Source organism: Schistocerca serialis, chromosome 6 (assembly GCF_023864345.2).
Source record: "Schistocerca serialis cubense isolate TAMUIC-IGC-003099 chromosome 6, iqSchSeri2.2, whole genome shotgun sequence".
Lineage (NCBI taxonomy): Eukaryota > Metazoa > Arthropoda > Insecta > Orthoptera > Acrididae > Schistocerca > Schistocerca serialis.
Window position 1 is genome coordinate 439,559,371 of NC_064643.1, and position 12,529 is coordinate 439,571,899.

Consider the following 12,529-nt stretch of genomic DNA (forward strand, 5'->3'; position numbering starts at 1 on the left):
TTTCTTATTTGCAAGTCAAGATTAAAATTATAGAATATAGTGAAAAGTAGGAATTACCACCTTACCTGAGATACATAGAATCTGAGAAAGTTTTTGGCTACGTTTTGACAAAATTTGTATTGACAGCCCTTGACAAAGAAGGCACTGATTCAAACTACGTTAATGTACTGAAGAATAGATACACACCAGTGATATAGCTTACATTAGACTTAATGAGGACTGAGATATATTGAAAAAGGAGTCAAGCATGGGGATTCATTGTCACCATAATTATTCTAAGCAAGCCGGCCGAGGTGACCGAGTGGTTCTAGGCGCTACAATCTTGAACCGCGCGACCGCTACGGTCGCAGGTTCGAATCCTGCCTCGGGCATGGATGTGTGTGGTGTCCTTAGGTTAGTTAGGTTTAAGTACTTCTAAGTTCTAGGGGACTGATGACCTCAGAAGTTAAGTCCCATAGTGCTCAGAGCCATTTGAACCATTTATTCTAAGTAACCCTAAGTGTAGTTCCCAGATCCTTAAATTGGGAAAACGAAAGTGTGATATGTGTCAACGAATCATAACCAAACCACCTTTGTTTTGTGGATAACGTTGTACTGATTGCCTGTACTGTACATAAATTTGAACAATGAAAGGGAGAAGTTCATACAGAAAGTTAGTAAGTAGGCCCGAAAATCAAAAATGATATATAACCAAAGCACATAAAATAAAATAGTACAAAATCACAACCAAGTCATGAATCCAACTGATGAGGTTTGTGAGTTAACGAGCACTGCGCTCTCATTTAAATACATGGCCGAAAGAGTTTTTGGAACACAACCTACGACCAGCTTAGAGACAGAAGTGATGATATTTTCTGCAGGACCTGACCATCATTTTGCAGGACAATGCTCAAGCACGTACAGTGCAAGCTGTTACTGATTTTTTTGACTGATGGAGCTGCTAAGTGCTATACCAGCTACTGTACTCCCCTGACTTAAGCCCTCGAGAGCTCATCTTGATTTCTAAACTGAAGGAAACACTTCACGGCATTCGCTTCAGAACTACTACAAATTCGTCAGGCAATAGACCGCGCCGCTCGAACTGTCAACACAACTGGCACTGCTAAGAGTATCCTACGCCTTCCACATCGCTGGCAACGGGTCATACACAGTGCTGGTGACTACTTCGAAGGTCAGTAAAACTTTGAAACACGTATCTATTTTGTACGAGCTGTAAATAAATACTTGCCACTATTAAAGTTCCAATCCTCGTGTATAAGAATTGACGTCCTCCAATAGCAGATCTCATAATAAAATTTTGCTGAATGCTCTTACTATCTCGGCGTAATACCTACGGCTCCATCAGGTATGTTTCCTTTTGTTCCGCTGCTTTTCTTCCATCTACACACACAGTGCAACTGTGGTATTAGCTACTGCAGCACATAATAACAAGTTCTTGTCCGCCATCTCGAATTTTTATGAAAAATATGACGACAGTGTAAAACCCCTTTTTAGCACCACGCAAATATCTTTGTCAAAGAAATTTGACTATTTGATTATATTTCTTTCTAGAAATATTATAGTGTAATACCGGCCTTGCCAATCTTGTAGCTAGCATGGAAGAGCGTTGCCTTTGTAATGTCCAGGGGCCACCGTGGATCGCGGTGGCTTCAGTGTAATTACTGTGTTTGAACCAAAGTGTAATGCTTTGTCTCAATGCGCAATTTTTTCTGTTGACTTCTGTACTTTAATGTAGCGGTTCTTTCTAGGTATGGCTCAAGTTTCATTGAGCTGTGCTACTTGGAAGTGACGCATCATGAGAAAGTTACTTTCATCCTTAAGTGTCCCATGCCATTGCAGGTTGCAATACGAAGCTCAGCCTTCGCTGATAGAGCAACGTGCTGGATTGTTGCGAGACCAGAAGCTGGCCCAGACGAGGATCTAATCAGTGCGGCGGATTAACGAGCGTCGCTGCAGCAGCAGCTAGCCCGAGTGTGGTTTTTAGGCGATTTCCCGTGCTTGTTTAGGCAAACTGCAAGGCTGGTCCACAATTTTCGCCACAGAAATTAAGCTAAGCAAACAGTAAAAAATACGATCTCATACACAACAAAGTTTACACGATTCACAGACAGATGCGCGCACCACGACTTCCCTCCCTGAGGTAACTGACGACTGCGGCGACAGGAACGACATCCAGGCGCTACGTTAAAAAATAGAATATATTTGCCAAGTTCCGAGTACAGCGGAGCACGTACTAGACGTGATTAACGTTAAGCAAAAGAATGATACGAGGCTCAACACAGATGCATGTAAAAAGCGTCTGAAGATGGATTTTCCATGATCGAAAGTGGTTGGTTGGTTAATTTGGGGGAGGGGACCAACAGCGAGGTCATTGGTCCCATCGGATTAGGGAAGGGTAGGGAGATAGTCGGCCGTGCTCTTTCATAGGAACCGTCCGGCATTTGTCTGAAGCAATTTAAAGAAATCACGGGAAACCTAAATCAGGGGGGCCTGACGCGGGTTTGAACCGTCGTCCTCCCGAATGCGAAGCCACTGTGCTAACCACTGTGACACCTCGCTCGGTCCGAAAGTGCTATCTTCAAATAAAGATTTGAAATAGGCATGTGGCTGTTCGTTATTTTCGAAGCATTTTTGTACAGTTAATACTTATGGCTGAGAACAGCCTTCAGTGCAATAAGTCAGTGTCAGGATATCATGCTGAAAGTAAAATACAATGAGTCAGTGTTTACGAGATACAACAGAGGGAACAATATCAGATCGACTCCTTCAGCACGTATCAAGTGACTCCATGCCAATCATTTTCTGGTTGAGTTAGTGCTCCACCTACATCTACCCATCCTACATGTCGGTAAGTCCAGTTGTACCTTGTAGTTCACCGCACACTATGCTCAGCATGTCAGTATCATATTCTGCAGTCAGCATATGCCTCTCATCCCTGAGTGCTCCCCAGCAGGTCAGCATACCTCCATAAATTAGTTATTGGACAACACGTTATCGGCTTACAGCAGGGGAACAGCGTGGAAACATGGCAGTGATGTAAATCCGAGAATATTTCATCACTGGAATTCTCCGAGAATGCCTGTATTTGAGCACATATACATAATTTAGCTCATTGTATTGTGAAGATGATACCTAATTAACGTATCAACATTACTTTAAGCAGTGAGCAGTATTCGGTGTAACATTGCAATTATTTAATATGCCTAGAGCTACACTCTTTTTTGGTCAGGAACTGTACACCACTGTCCCAGCTTTTATCACAAATAGCAGTTATTACTAAAAACATGTGAGACCCCACACACCGAAGCATGTTTGTGTTAGAGATGTTCTTTTACACTTTTTATACTGAAACAGTTATTAACGAATTCATCTGAAACACAGATGTAATGAACTGATTCTACGAATTAATTCATATAAAACACTGAATGTTCCTGGCTAATGGTGAAAGACTCATACAAATTACTCGCGCGTTGTGGATGGACAGTTTTTCTTCAATTTCTTATTTTGAAGCATACAGGCGTTTCTGTTATTGATATGCAGAATAATTAAACACTTTCCCAAGAAGAAACAAATGAAGAGCGGTTCAGACTTGGTCCTAAGAACAAAGGGGTGTGCATTGACTGCTTGGCCTTTGCGGATGACCTGGCCATTTTTGCTAACAACATAGAATCAGCAGTCAACAAGATCAATAGGCTGTCAGAAATTGATGCAAAAGTTGGGCTCCAGATCTCTGTTCAAAAGACGAAATATGTAACGAACATCTGTGATGGACCTGAATGGATGATCACCAATCTGGGAAAAACCGGACGAGTTAAGAATTTCAGGTATCTCGGTGAAGTGATCCAGGAGAATGGATTAGAAGAAGAAACAATTAATGCCAGGATGAGGAAGTTAGACCAAGGATACCAACTGACAAAGAATACCTATAACAAAAAGTCTAAGAGTATAGGGGCCAAGTTCCGACATTATAATACAGTTGTAAAACCTGAGGGCTTATATGCGTCAAAGTTTCTTTGACCATGAATCGACAAGATCAAGCTGAGAGACTGGAAAAGCGAGAGCGTAGGATATTAAGGAAAATCCTAGGTAATAGATGGGTCATTCCATGCCAAGTGGTCTAAACCTTCCCACCATCATGTCTCCAATTTTCTTCAAATTTTATCTGTAGCACTAGTCAAGTGCTAAATTAAGTTTCTCAAGATTTCAAGCCTCTAGCTGCAATACTTGCTGATCTACACCCCCTTGTCTGAAGGGTAGTAAGTTCGCATGCGCGCGACATCAGACAAAATGCCATTTTTGGGGTCTCATAAAATTGAAACCAATTCATAAGAATGGTTAGTAAGATGAGACCCTGTACAGTTTTTTGTGCTGATTCAAACGAAATTAATTATAAGATTACTGATGCAAAATCCGGTCAAACAAGTCGACTCAAAGTGTACCCCTAATTCTGTCGTGACTTAATGCGACAAATTTTGACCAATATTCAGACTGCAATAATTTCCTTGCAGATAAAGATATGGACTTGAACTTTTTACCAAGTCTTATCTTTGTGCTGGACATAATACAGCTGGATTTCCAACTACCCAGGCTTTATAGTCGCCTTGCAAAATCTCTTCAAATTTGGCAGTGTCAGCGCAAATGGCTTTATTTACCAAAGTTCAAAGCCCATTACTACAAAATAGTCAGCCTGGATTTAATTGTGAATAGTATCATCTGAAAGAGAAACTCTTGCTCTACGAGATGGATATATTTTTCTTTTGCAACGCTTCCATTAAGTGCTTATTTACTCAGGTCAAAGTATCTTATATTTTGTGTGCGCAGTGCCCTGCGTTGGTCCATGATGGCTGAGCCATTACTGGTTATCACAATAAAACCAGCATCCCCATCGCCATAGGGGCCACGCCCGATAGCCATGCAGTAACAGCCACGGGTGGGTATCTTTACTGCAGGTTCCCAAGCCTGATTACAGGGTGTCTTTACCACAGGATCCCAAGCCTGATTGTGGGTTTCTTTATGCAGGTTCCCAAGCCTGTCTTCCTCAGTTACTTCATCATTCTGGAAGCATCGTTGATTTGCAAGAGAATGCTTTCAGGAAAACTGTATTGCCGACCAGATGATGTCACTGATGGAGCTGGAATAACACCAATGATAAGTTGTTCTGGAATCCAGCAAGTATCACGTCTTAAGGGCCAATAAAATGAACTTGCAGGACCATGAGGATGCATAAAGCTTATGAAAGCATCTTTCTGTTCGACTGAGATTTCAACGATGTTTCCAATCCACCATTTCTTTTCATAAATGCAAGCAACATACTGCCCAGGCTGAAGATCCATGACTTGAACTACTACTTCAGCAGCACTAATTTTGGCCAAAAAAGATGTCGCATCATTAGAAACTCTACTGACCTTAATTGTCGTCATATCAATGGGCAAAAAATGGTGGTTTTCTCTTGTGCCAGCTAGAGTGTGCCCTTGCAGGAATCTTTCTTCTTGAGAAGCTTTTTCTTCTTCAACTTCCTCTTTGCTGATGAAAAAGAATTTGATTCCATTGATATTATCATTGCAGAAGTTGAAAAGATCTTTGGGTGTTAGAATCTGGTTTTCATATGGACGTTGCAAACTTGCTCTTGCTGCCAACCGTTTTGTTGTGCCTCCAATGCCATCACAAGGCGACTTTCCATGGCTTGTTCCAAAGAAATTCCATTCTGCTGTTATTTCAAAATCTTCTTTGTGATAGCATAAGTTGAGAAAATTCTTGAAATTCTTATATTGTGCAGCTGAACCATCACTGAAGTAGTGGATGTGGCTTATTTTGGAAAATTGCATCTTCAGGTAATTGATTACTTTTCCAATGTAAACATGGACAGTAATCGTATCGTGTCGAAGGCAGTCACTAATAACACAAAGATTCACACATTGCACCTCTTCGTTTTCACAGTAGTAGACTACAAATGGATGAACTGTTGCTTGACTGTTTTCCCAGTGAAAGCCTTGCACTGCATCTTGAACAATAAATGAATAGTTTTCAGCAAAATCCATTAGTATTATGAATTCGCCTTCTTTCAAATCAGTTTTGAGAGCTTTCAGGTGCTGGCTTTGATGCTTGGCAATGTAGTGATGACAAGACAGGTTCCAAATTTTTGCTGCAATATCTTCAACATACTCTTCTGTTGAAAGCTGCTTTGTTTCTAAAGTATCCCTGTCGGTATGAATCCATTGTTTGTACTCAATCAGTTCTTCAGGGTCATTATCTTCAAAATATGTTGCAATAACTGCTTCTACACCTTCTGGACCAGGGCAGTTTTCACAACGATGAAGCATACAATCCTTGTTTTCCAAGCTGCAAACAGCTTTGCTAAGAATTTCCTTGTAGTCTTCATTGATTGATGCACCAGTGAGCATAAGCTTGACATTTTGGTGTATTGTACAGACACAAACTGAGTGCATTCCAGCAGAGCCAACTGTAACACACCATTTTGGTCTAAGCTCGCAAAACTTTGAGAAGCCAATTTCTGGTCCATTTTGCTTCTGATAAGACACGTACATTTCCTTCAAATTGCAAAGCAACAACCGCTTTTGCTTGTACACCTTTGTTCCTGAAATTCTCACAGGCACACAGTCTTTCTTCCCTGGACAAAGTCTGCTGAATTCGTCATCTTGAAAAAAGTCATGTACTTTCTGAACAACTTCATCTGAAAGCTTCCTTCCTTGCCGATTTGCTGGAAAAGCTAGAACACCTTGCTCATTCTTCAGTTTTCTCGCTTGCTTTACCATTCTTTCTGATACATTAAATGCTGTTGTCGTATCTTTAATTGTCCAGCTTCTTGGAACCAAGGTCAATATTTGAACTTTTGTCCTACGATTTGACACTTTACATTTTTCTTTCAACTCTTCTATAAGATTATCAAGATCTGCACAATTATTGCATGGGCGACTTTTACTTGAACTTGGCTGTTCATCGTAATTGATTCCTACAGCAGCAGCAATTTGATTCCCAATTAAACTTTGTGCATCCAAGATCTTTCTTTTTGCATAGCTTTGCTTATCTCTTTTACTTAGTTGTCTTCTTTTCAATGGTGAAGCACCAATAAATGATAAACTTTTGTTGATGGCTGGTTCAGTTTCATCCGTTGTGAAATCTTGTTCAGATTGGGTTGATAGTGATGATGAATCTTCTAGCTTTTGGTTCAGTGCCGACATGCAGCGAGGGCAAAGCTTCTGACCAGGTTTTATATCAATCACTTCTTTTTTCTTTAACAGGCAAAGTTTGGCAGCTGTTTCATTATCAAGCAGTCTAAGTCCAGCTTTTACATTGTGATTCCTCTTCTTGAATGGATTGCAACATTTCTTTTGCATCGCTTGATATTCATGTAGGAAGAGGGCTTCATGGTGGAAGCAAATGATGGAATTTTCGTCAAGTTTGGCTTCTGAACGCGAAACAAGCAATTTCTGGTCACATTCTGTGAAATCACTAAACGCTTTGAATCCAGTCTTCTTAGCATAGAAGATAACATGGCACTTCGATGCAGCAGCATCTTTTCCAATTGAACAGGGGGCCAACGATTCTTCTTCTTCATTAACTTCTGACATCTCTCACTGGCCAATCACTGAATAAAACACGAATGAAATATCCAATTATATCAGTAATTCTAAGCGACTATTAAGATTCAAATTCCTAGAAATGAAGAAAAATTAGTGCATCGCGCATACAAAATATAACAACTTTGATGTGAGTTAATGAGTACTTAATGGTCGCGTTGCAAAAAAAACAAATGTCAGTCTTGTAGAGCAAGAGTTTCTCTTTTAGGTGATACTATTCACAAGCAGATTCAGGCCAACTATTTTTTAGTAATTGGCTTGAAACTTTGGTAAATTTTACCGTTTGTGCTGACACTGCCTAATTTGAAGAGATACTGCAGGGCGACCATATGGCCTGGATCATTGCAAATCCGGCTGCATTATGTCTAGCACAAGCATGAAGCTTGGCCAAAAGTTCAAGTCCATATCTTCAACTGCAAGGAAATCATTGCAGTCTTAATATTGGTCAAAATTTGTCGCGTTGTGTCACGACAAATTTTGAAGTATACTTTGAGTCGAGTTATTTGACCGGGGTTTGCATGAGTAATGTTATACATAATTTCGTTGGAATCAGCAAAAAAAACTGTACAGGGTCGCATCTTACTAACCATTCTTATGAATTAGTTTCGATTTTATTAGACTCCAAATATGACATTTTTTTTATGTTGCATGCACACGGACTAAGTACACTTCAGACAAGGGGGTCTAGATCAGCAGCTATTGCAGCTAGAGGCCTGAAATCTTGGGAAACTTACTTCAACACTTGACTAAAGCTACAGTTAAAATTTGACGAAAATTGGAGACCATGATGGTGGGAACTTTTTTCAGTTTTAGACCACTTGGTGTGGAATGACCCAGATGGGTTGATGGGCAATGGCGAATGAGAGCAAATGAGGACTTGTACAGCAAGAAAGAACCTATCACAGCATCCATTAAGAAGAGACGATTGTTATTTCGCGGTCATCTCATGAGGATGGACGGTGACCAACTAACTAAAAGAATATAGAGTTCCATCCAATCTAAGAAAACAAGGCTAAGATGGTTCGAAGAATGTGAAAAAGATCTTAGGCAGATTGGTATCTCAGAAAGAGAAATTCCTGACAGGAACAAATTTAGAAGATTTGTGAACAACTACTAAGGTTTTAAAATGGCATCAACGTCCAAAAGACGTCCATAGAGGCTCAACTCGATAATTAAAAAAAAATTGGATAGTTTTATGTTGAATTGTTGTTATTGATTTCGCCTCAAATACGAATTCTTATCGCAGTGACTGAATTACAGGGACTGCACTCAGCCCATTTGTGTGGGAGGCCCTACAGTTTAAACATAAATTTAGTAACAGTCCGGGCAGAATACGCTATTTGTAACATACTGAAGGACTCTGGACGCAAGGACACACAAAGTAACCTAAAATGAAACTATCACGTTCCAACCCAACCTAGATATCGGCCTATACTATAGCTCAGTCTTCTCTCCACAATCTAGATTTCATATTCACATACACTGGCTTCGCAAACTCACATAGCTTCCGCCTTTGCGACGAAATCATAAATAACATTTCAACACAGACTGCAAAAGTGTTGTATATATCAATAAAAGAAACTCCTGTACGCGGAAAAAGCAGACGGTGAAGGAAGAGCTGTCTACACAGTGTAAATAATTAGTAGAGTAGTAGCATAGTGACGTATCTGGTAAACAGCTGGTCATTGGCTTCTACATTCTGCCCTCCCATTTGCTACCTCCAACGCAATGCCAACATGTACTGTACACCGCGAACAGGCGATTTAACGCATTTAGCCTTAATATACTTTCAGTTAACGCTGCTGTTACCTCGCCGCCGGCTTCCAGTGGTTCCTCTTCAGCGCTGACAGCAGACGGCCAACGTTGAGGAAGATAAGCTGACGCCGATCTGTCGTTTACCACCTCTCGTGGGGTTCTTTCGACCCTGAACCTCCACTCCCCAAGGTATGGGTGGTAGGAGGAGTACTTATGGTTATTCCCGGAAGACTTCTCATCAAAACGTCCCTCTTGCATCTCCATCTGCTGGTGGCCGTCACCAGCCCTCTGGTTTTGTGGCTGCAGCTCGCGATTACCTTCGAAAAATCGCATACGTGACGGAGTCCCTGAGTTTAACAACGAACTATAGCTTTCGCTGCGCTTGTGTCGAGCTGCCGCTGCCGCCATTGGGACAAACGGTTGCATCAGATTGACTCTCCAGGGACTGTCATCTTCAACTTCATTTTCTGACTTCATCAACACTGGGCGGGCGCAAACCCCGTGCCCTATGATCGAGCACAAAACTGTCGCCACCAGCACCATAGTCAACAACATATTTTTTTCTCGAAATAGTTGTTCCAAAAACACATACAATAAAAACTGTTACACCAAAGGAACACTGAGTTAAGTAAACAATAAACAATCCAGTTCCCCTTAGGTATCAGGAGGGGAGTATGATGTCATCAACGCCATATTATTTACTTGATGTTCAAGTGTTTCGTATTTAACGCATTTCTCGATAAGCCGCCTAAGATTGTCTATGACTGTGGCGCTGCTGTGTTAACTGGATCATCTGTAGCGCATGCGCCTTGAGTTTCACAGTACATATTTGTATCTTGTATAACGTACAAGATAATGCGTCGTACGATAAAATGTAAAACATACTCGACATTTCGGAGGACATTCTCAGGTTCGCACGAATAAAGCCAGTCGGAGAGAATTTTCTCAGTATGAGTAAAAGGATGGCGGAAGTTGCTCAAAACAAAGAACATTCTCCGATTTCGTATGAATAAAACTAGAGGAGATTTTCACAAGCGGAAAACATTCTCCGTTTTATGAAGTGAGTTCTGTAGCATACTTCGAATTGTGTAAGTTCTGTTGAGGTTAAGTTTTACCAACTTTTTGGCAGTAATAGCAAAACTTATGTTGCTTGGAAGGCAATTCGCAGCCTGAAGCAATGCTGAAGAGAGAAACTACAGAAGTTTTGTACGGGTTTAACAATAAAAACATTATTTGCCTAGCGAACTTACTTCCCGAAAATCATTAAATGAGAGGGGGCGACCTTTTCAAAATGAGCGAAAATCAAAAGAGTGTTGCTGTTTAGTAGACTCGAGATTTCAGACTGATGTACGAGGAGACTCAAGTATACATCAAACAGTGGTGTCACTGACATTTCCAAATGTTCATCATCACGTTTTCTCACAGCACAGCATAAATCTAATATTTCGTTATGTTAGAAATAAGTAGGTGAATCAGAAAAGTTAATATCTGGTTTATTACAAACCTAGTGACCGATTTCTCATAACGAACCGCACAGGCGCCCGCTCACGTACTTGACGCAAGAGCGGACCATTATGCGTCATATTTAATCAAAATTATCTCGTGTTAGGAACCTCTGTTAGGAAACTCTGCCACAGTTCTAGTTTGGAGTAGATGAATATGTCGGGTAATCTTCAAATTTCGTTCGCGTGTGTTCAACTAACTTCAATAACAAAAAAGTTTCCCGCATGTCGAAAATTCGGTAACATTGCAGAAAATGCATTTTCGTAAACTGTCACTAATCATCTTAATAATTTGCTGCCGCACGTAAAAGTAAAATCGAAACGTAGTGCAACTCTTCCAGAACACACTGGTGCTAGTACCATATTTGTGCACTGAATAATTTGCTGTGTGAGCGAGACGAATGGAAAGTAACACTACGCGAGCGTTCTATAAGGGCACGGCAAACGACACACACTGATAATAATTAACCGTCTCCAGGAGGGGAGGTAGTGAGAAGGAACTCCCTCGGCCGAGAATGTGCTTGGAATTTTTTATTCATGCCAAATTGAGAACTTTCTCAGAGAACGTTCTTTTCTCCAGAGAATATTCTCCTTCTTATTCATATGACCCCTATAACCAGTTATACACATTTCACAACACTTCCTGCAAACGTGACTTGATTTTGAAGTTGTACAATATCGACGACTACAAACTGTTATCGACTTTCGTTAGCGTTCGATACGGGCTTCTCCCATGACTTCGTGCACGCCTATCGGAAATTTATAAAAACACGTCATTCTCGGACTGATTTATTATAATTATCGCTATAATTAAACATCATATAGTCAATAATTTACAAATGCAGCATGAACCCCTTGTATTATAATTTGCAGTATGCTGTTTCAAGGTAACGGAGCACTGACAATTCACCACAAACACGTCTACATTATCATTAAGTGACAGTTAACAACGCATCAACGATATAAGCCTCCAAGAGATACTAAGATAGTCAATACAGTAGACACACATCAGCCGTAGCTCACTGAGCAGACTACTGGGACATCAAACCAATGTCCATTATAGAGTTATGGTTTGAGTCCTCATCAGGTTCCTTTTAAGAATGTTTTTAAAGGCTGACACCAAACAGCCGTTTTTCAAAGGAAGTTTCGAGTTTATGTAGAAGTGTAGCTTAGTTCCTTTATTTCACATACAGTCAGAACATAATTCTGTTTCTTCTAAAATGACACGAATTAAATAATAACGTATCTTTAATAAAAAGAAGGTTTTGGTTTCAAGAAGAAATATCAGTTTTCAGTTAAATTTAAAGAAACAGAATTTACTTACTAAAGAAAACCTGAATACAGCTGATGGAAGCTAGCCGATGAAGACATAAAATGGCAAGTGTAAGGATGGCCTCTAGGGGTGGCTGGAGGCATAGAAAAAAAGTAGTGCATAATGTGGTTTCTGGAGTTGTAAGATATAGGTTCAAAAATGGTTCAAATGGCTCTAAGCACTATGGGACTTAACATCTGAGGTCATCAGTCCCCTAGACTTAGAACTACTTAAACTTAGCTAACCTAAGGACGTCACATACATCCATGCCCGAGGCAGGATTCGAACCTGCGACCGTAGCAGCAGCACGGCCCCAGACTGAAGCGCCTAGAACCGCTCGGCCACACCGGTCGGCTAAGATG